The sequence below is a fragment of the Anser cygnoides genome, chromosome Z (genome assembly GCF_040182565.1).
Source record: "Anser cygnoides isolate HZ-2024a breed goose chromosome Z, Taihu_goose_T2T_genome, whole genome shotgun sequence".
In the NCBI taxonomy this organism is placed as follows: domain Eukaryota; kingdom Metazoa; phylum Chordata; class Aves; order Anseriformes; family Anatidae; genus Anser; species Anser cygnoides.
The window spans coordinates 43,283,133-43,290,462 of record NC_089912.1 but is presented as its reverse complement, the minus strand read 5'-3'; the positions used below and the strand labels follow the sequence as shown (position 1 = coordinate 43,290,462).

The following is a 7,330-nucleotide window of genomic DNA, read 5'->3' as shown; positions in this document are numbered from 1 at the left end:
TAGCAGTTGCTAGCATAACAGCTGAATCACACACACACAAGCATAAAAATATCCAAGGCATCAAAACACAGTGCAATGAAACAAAAGGCCAGCATTTAGGGGCTGTTTTTCACAGAACAAAATGACACTGCAGCCATTATTTTTCTAAAGAGCTTTAATTTGATAACTGATGTCAATTTCCACAGTGCTACCCGGAAAATACTTGGGGAAAATGTAGAGTTACAAAAGGAAAAACCCCATGCTATGCTTAAAAGCCTTAGTCAGAGGGGAAACCAATGAGATGAAAATGCTTTCATGTCAAGCCTAGCATCAAAGCTAACCTGCTTGTGAATAAACAAGAAGAGAAAAATCCTAAGTTTGGGAAAAATGTCTCTCTGCACATGGGCTCCAGTTCTCAGTTGTGGATAACTGTTGAATGCCTTCACATTCACCAGAGAGAAGTGTTGCTTTAGAAGGCTGGCCATTTCTCTGCTCTTCTGCAGAAGGGATATGCAGGATCCTAAAAAAGGCATGACACATAGATGCTGACTGCTGATAACTTGCTCCAGCTGGAAGCTGGAATGCAACCACGTGCACAGTGTCATGCTGTTCCAGTGGGAAAGGAGCTCTTACCAGGTTCACTGAAGCCACAGAGAGAAGGGGTGTATGGGGGACATAGTCTCTCACTTCCCCAAATACTTACCTTTAATTTTTGTACTGCTTAAGTCTATTATCTGACATCCCTGTTCTCTCTGCACCGTAAAATCAATGACACACATGCAAATACATGGGAAATAAGGGAGGAAGGGGAACACAGTCCTGCAAATGTGTGTTCTCTCATGAAAGATGTCTACTTCAATGAAACTTTTTGGAAAGTGTCTTTGTGGTGGCTCCGTTCCTCTGCCTCCCAGGCCCACAATATGAATATGCAGCAGTGCTCATTTTCAGTCCTTCCTCCTGCAGGACAAATGCTCAAACACAAGGAAAAGCCTAACTGAGGACACAAGGATCACCTGGAAAAGGCTGTAAATGACTTCCAACAGAAACACATTCATGTGCGTAAATACATGTATATCATTTATGTTTTACATAACCATGTTCTTATAAAAAAGAAATGACTGAGATTTCAAGACATTTCCCATCAAGATCATGTATACAAAACTAAGGGCGATTTATGCTGAAATATTGTAGCTGAGTCAGCAACTCTTTGTCTTTACTCTCTCAGCAAGCAAGGAATAGGCTCTGTTTCTGGAGACAGAAAAAAGACTTTACATGACCTGGCACTGGCAGTGAATCCTGCGTAATGGTTGGAAGACACTTTTCAGCAAAGATTTTTCAGAAGAGGAGCCTGTTTTTCTCCTGCAGGGCTGCCTGGGACTCTTTTTTTTTTTTTTTTGTCTCCAGCAGACAGACAGGAAGGCAATAACACCAGTGTTAGTAACTATTTGGTAACACCAGTGTTAGTAACTATTTGGTTTTGCAGCTCTGTCCACTCTCCTCCTTCCTAAGATGCTGTTCTAGACTGATACAGCTGAAATGCTAATCACTGGCAGAAACTGTGTTAGAGAGACCCTTACCATTTAAGTAGAGTTTCAGGGTAGGTTGAAAACAGCAGATGGTTCTGTAACTTCTCTTAAAATCAAAACAGTGTTTCAAAAAGGCAAAAAAAAAAAAAAATCCCCTCCCAAAAGAAAAAAAAACTATGACAAATAAAACACTCTTCAAAGCTGATACACTTCCCACCAACGAAAACAGTGAACAGGTGTGATGGTTTCACCCTGATGGCTAGCTAAACTCCAGCACCCTGCCTCGCTCCATCCCCTTCCTCATCAGGACAGGGGAAGAAAACACAATGGAAGAGGTCTCAGGGGTTAAGAACAGGCAGATCACTCATAAACTACTATTAAGGAGAAAGCAGACTCAGAATAGGGAGATTAATATAATTTATTGCCTATCACTAGCAGACTAGAGCAGTGAGAAACTAAATGCAAACTAAAAACACCTTCCCTTTATCCATCCTCTTCCTTCTCCTCCCCCTGAGCAGTGCAGGGGAACAGGGAATGGGGGCTGCAGTCAGTCCCTGAGGCTTTGTCTCTGCTGCTCCTTCACGGTCCCTCTCTGCCCCTGCTCCCCGTGGGGTCCCTCCCACGGGATGCCGTCCTTCCCGAACTGAGCCTGCGGGGGCTGTCCACAGGCAGCTGCTCTTCAAGAACTGCTCCCACATGGCTCTGTACCATGGGCCATCCCCCAGGAGCAAACTGCTCCAGCATGGTGTATTGGGTTTAAGTGGCTGTGTTTTGGTAGCGGGGGGGCTGCGGGGGTGGCCTCTGCGAGCAGAGCCCAGCAGCTGCCCCATGTCAGTTCAGAGCTAGCTCCAGCCAGCTCCAAAAGGGACCTGCTGCTGGCCATAGCTGAACCTGTGCACGACTGTGGTTGGGCCGCTGGGAGAGCAGACTGAAGAAAGGGAAAAAAATACTGCAACAGCAGCTGGGAGAGGAGTGAGAAAGTGTGAGAGAACCAGCCCTGCAGATCCCAAGGTCAGTGCAGAAGGAGGGCAGGAGGTGCTCCAGGCAGGCAGCAGCAGTTCCCCTGTGGCTTGTGGAGAGGCCCCTGGTGGAGCAGGCTGTCCCCCTGCAGCCCATGGGTCCCACACGGAGCAGATCTCCACGCTGCAGCCCCCCCGTGGAGGAGCCCCCGGTGGAGCAGGTGGATGTGGCCTGGAGGAGGCTGCGGCCCATGGAGAGCCCCCGCAGGAGCAGGCCCCGGGCCGGAGCTGCAGCCCGTGGAGAGGAGCCCACACAAGAGTATGGTAAACACCTGGAAATCTGAGAATTTATAAATATGATAAAGGAAAGATGGCAGAGCTCATTGCCATTTACACTAGGTATTATCTTGGTTTGCTTGTAAAAAAAGCTGTTTTCAGACCTCGTAGGGCTAAACTATGTGGTTAGAGACTGTAAATCCAAGTTAATTTGTTGAACATAGACATAACAACACATACAGGGATCTTAAGATCTCCTGATAGCACAACGCACTTTCGGAAACTCCCAGAAATTTTAAGTCAAAGTGCACAGTAGAGGAACTTACAAGGAGCAAACTTTATTCCATAAATGAAAGAATCATCTCATCATTAAAATCTACCAAACAATTAGTACAAAATTGTTATATATGTGGCCTGAGCTAAGGATGCTCATTTTGGCCTCAACTAAGTTTAATGAAAAATTAGGAAAATGTAATTATCTTGCAGACCACAGAAATCTAAAAATAGAACTTATTTTATTTAGAAACTCAACTAAGAAATCTGCTGACCTCCAACATACTTAAATTTACAATTTTTTATTATATATGCATGCACATACCAGATACCATCAGCTGACAGGAGTAGTGATTCTGCCAATTTCAAGGGGAAAAACTGTTTCAACTTTATGACACAAGACATTTCATGATTCTCTCATCTGACATGCCAAGATAAATTGTGTCTTTTTTATCCAACAGGTATGATTTTTAAAACATTATTTTTATTATTTTAATATTTAATATTATTTTATTCTTATTTTAAAAATAAGAATGTCAAAAGGTTGTGTATTAGTTCCACTGTACATAAAGAGTTATCACTAAAACCTTTTTCTAATAAAAATGCAGTGCAACAACACTAATTTGTGCGCAGGAGAAAAGTGGACTATGCTATCTGCTACAGTGTTCTTGCTTATAGATATAACGTGAACATATACTTAACATTATTTTGTATTTTACTAGCATATTTTTGATATTTATGGGACTATAATAAGTAAGGGACCAATATTTCACATTAATGCCTAAGCTGTAACCACAGAAGTTCCAGATGCCTCTGCTGTAGAAATGAAGCTTACAGAATTCACACACACAACCAGACATACACAATAGCTGATGTGTGCTCATTCCCTTATATTTGTTGGATGCAACAAAGACTCCATATTTTAAAGGAAAGATATTGTTAATGCCAGGTAATTGCCATTAACGTTGTACTTTATACTTCTGTGATATAAAAAAGTAGATTTAGTAAAATACACAGTCGCTGCAAATTTTTATGTAGCAATGAATATCTGTCAAGCACACATCCTTTATTGACAGACAGCTACTAGTACTGAATAAAGGGTAAGAGCTCCTCATACACAACTCAGATACATAGACATACATCTTCATAAGGGAAAAAAAAAACCAAAACCTTAAAAATGTCATCCAGCTCAATGAGGACATCTAAAAAGCATGGAACTCTCTGGGGAAGAAAAAATTAAGGAGCATGAGTTTTAACCAGAAGGAATTTAGAATGAGTCTGTACAATCGACTATCTCTTTTCTTCTAAACTACAGTTTGAGGTAGACCAACCAATCACTGAAGCACGCTACTTCCACTTTGATTGCTCCAAAGGCCAAAATTAATGTCACCAAGAAAATAATTTCTGCTTGAAACCTGAACACACGTATATGGAATTACTTAGAAGCAGTTTTCATCACATAGCAAAACCACACCTCTGAGTCTTAGAGATACTATTAACATAATATATATTAATGTGTATTAGAGATATAGTTTTTGATTTGAGGAAGTGAACTACTCAGGTGAAGCCTTGCTTGCAGCTGGTGCTGAAAAATCCAAAGACAATACTCACCAAATTCAAAATAATTGCCGGGTAATCAAGACAAGAACTAATCTACATTACCAAATCAGTGAAAGAAGGCACCCCACACAATTACTACAGCAACACCAAAAGAAATCTAACGTGTTCAGTTGCACTATGGTGAAACATATTCTACAGACTAGGGAACATGCAAAGAACCTAATGGTTCTTTCAAAAATAAACATCTCAAAAATGCACATTTTTTTTCTTTCATTCATTTCATTCTTTCATTTCTGTCATTCTTTCACTTCTTTCATTCATTTTTTCATTTTTTTCTTTCATTCATTTTCTTTCATTTCAAAAATGAACATTTTTGAATGTTCATTCAAAAGGACCTAATTTGGCCATCTGTGACAAAGATAAATTTTGCAAACACACTCCTCGATACAGGTGAAACTTGTGTAGTAGAGTGCCTTTAAAAGAACGTCTTTACATTTCAAAAGGTAAAAATGACCTCTCATACATGTTAGATTCAGTTCCATGTGATAACTTTTATGCAGGTCAGTCATTTTAAACTTTATCTGTACACTACCATACCTCTTTTCTGCTCCTAAGAAAGAAATCAAGAGTCAATAACAAGGAAAACATGAAGAATTTTAAGCAATATGCACGAAGATCTGAAAACTGACTTGCAAAACCTAAGGCATTAGGACTTCAGATTAGTTTTCCAAAGACAGACATATCAAAGTGGAGAAGGGAAGCACATACTGCAAGAACTTGTTAGAGATTTGAGAAGCTCAGGTACTAGAACCATACAAAACCAGAGCAACATTAGAGGGAGAGAATCAGAAGTCAGAAGCTGTGATGCTAACACACAAAACAGCTATTAAAAAAAAGTCTGGAGTTTCATTCAATTTTTGTAAATGAAATACAGACATCAGACAGAGTATGAAGCCACAGATCAGGCCACAGAGAAGAACAAAAAATCAGTGGACAAAAGAACAAAAGTAAAATGTTCAGGATGTCCAAGGACAAAAAAGGGAAATATTACCATTATTTCTGGAAATAGTTCATTTCCTTAGAAAACCTCAATAAATATGTTAGAACCAGGTGGAACTAAGTTAAAGACGACAGAATGTGATTAAAATGATATAAAATGTGTAGTCATTACCAGAAAGAAATCTATAAAAACATTAATCCAGAGGCATACTGATTTCTTTTTTTTTTCCCTGTAAAACCTGAGAAATCCTGAGAAAATCACGTCTTTAAATAATTTAAAAAAATGCATTAGCTATAGTTTACTTCAGCAGCAAGTCTACTGCAAAATGCTGACAACACATTTTATAAACAAATCTCTGTTCTTCTTCAGGGCTTTCATAAAAATCAAACAATTTAATTGATCAACAAATTAAGAATTTCCGGCTAGTTCTTGATGCTGTCACAAAGCAGTTAAAAACTTAACAAGGAATAGTAAGGTGATGGTTGGGCCAGATGAACTTGAAGGTGTTTTTCAACCTTAGTAATTCTATGAAATACATCATCATCAGTCTTGTAGCTCTTCTTAACCCCATTTGCTAAGACAAAGTTGGATACTACACATTGGGCTTGGCATCTGAAAGTGACTGCACCATCATGTGGGGCATCAGCTCCTTGATCCTGAATCCCAGTTCTGAAATCCACTGACATTTGGGTGTCAGTGTCTTACACAGAAGCCAAATACTATATACAGCTGACATCTAAAATACAGATATTCTGAGCTTTCACCAGTTTTCCATTGGCACACTTACTGTCTAATTTGGTAAAAGAGATACTGTCTGGTGTCCAGCCTCTTAGCTAATTCAGCTACATAATTATGATTTTAAAAAGGAAACAATTATGCTTAAGTAAGAATTCCGATTCAAATCTGTTTAAGTTTGTAACTGGACACCTGTGTACAGCCTCTAAGGGCAGAATGAAGAATTGCATCTTGAGCAATGAGCCATCGGCAGACAAACTCAAGATATTTTTGCTGCCAGTTTAACAAATGCCTGTTTTCAAAACCTCTTACATAAGTGCTATCTGCTAAAATAACTACTATAATGGTGTTGCGGACATCTAGTATCCTTCTTCCCACAGAGATCAGTTGTTTATGACCATTCTTTAGTGAGCATACACTTTCTTATATGTCAGCAAATCCACTGGACAATTTGGGATTTTTGGAAGACAGTTTTCCTTCAGCATGACAGACGGAGCGGATTTGTAAAGTTGACATCTCATAAGGAAGGATGGCTAGGCTGTAGTTGCTTTTTAATATTTGGTTGCACTGTGGGTTGTTTTTGTGTTTTGTTGTTGTTGTTGTTGTTTTTTCCCCATCTGAAAGGATTATCCTAAGGATAACAAGGCAGGTTGCTCAAAATCCCCTACAAACTCTGTTAGCATCATTTCTGATTGACTTGTTCCCTAGCAACATCAGAGTAATTGACACAAAATCTTCTCTCTTACCCAGCAGTTACTGTTCATTCAGTTTCATACCTTCAGACACAGCCAACTCAGAATTAATCTCTCCAGCTGCTTAAGGAGCAGAGATGCTTATTCAAGACAGCAATTAAAAAGGGTAACACCACAATCATTGTATTTTTGGCCATGTGATTTGCTCATAATATGTGAAGCTGATATAAAATTAAGAACAAGTAAGTTTTGCTCAGTTAAAAGAGAAAACTGTGCACTGCCCTGAGTCTGCCCAAGGCATGCTCTGGTGACAGTGCTGTTGTCAGCCTT

General features: G+C 39.6%; 1 protein-coding gene across 1 annotated transcript in view; it reads right to left on the bottom strand.

The window, feature by feature from the left end:
- FRMD3 (FERM domain containing 3) overlaps positions 1 to 7,330 on the bottom strand; it is a 152,874-nt gene that overhangs the window by 12,576 nt on the left and 132,968 nt on the right. The window lies entirely within an intron of this gene.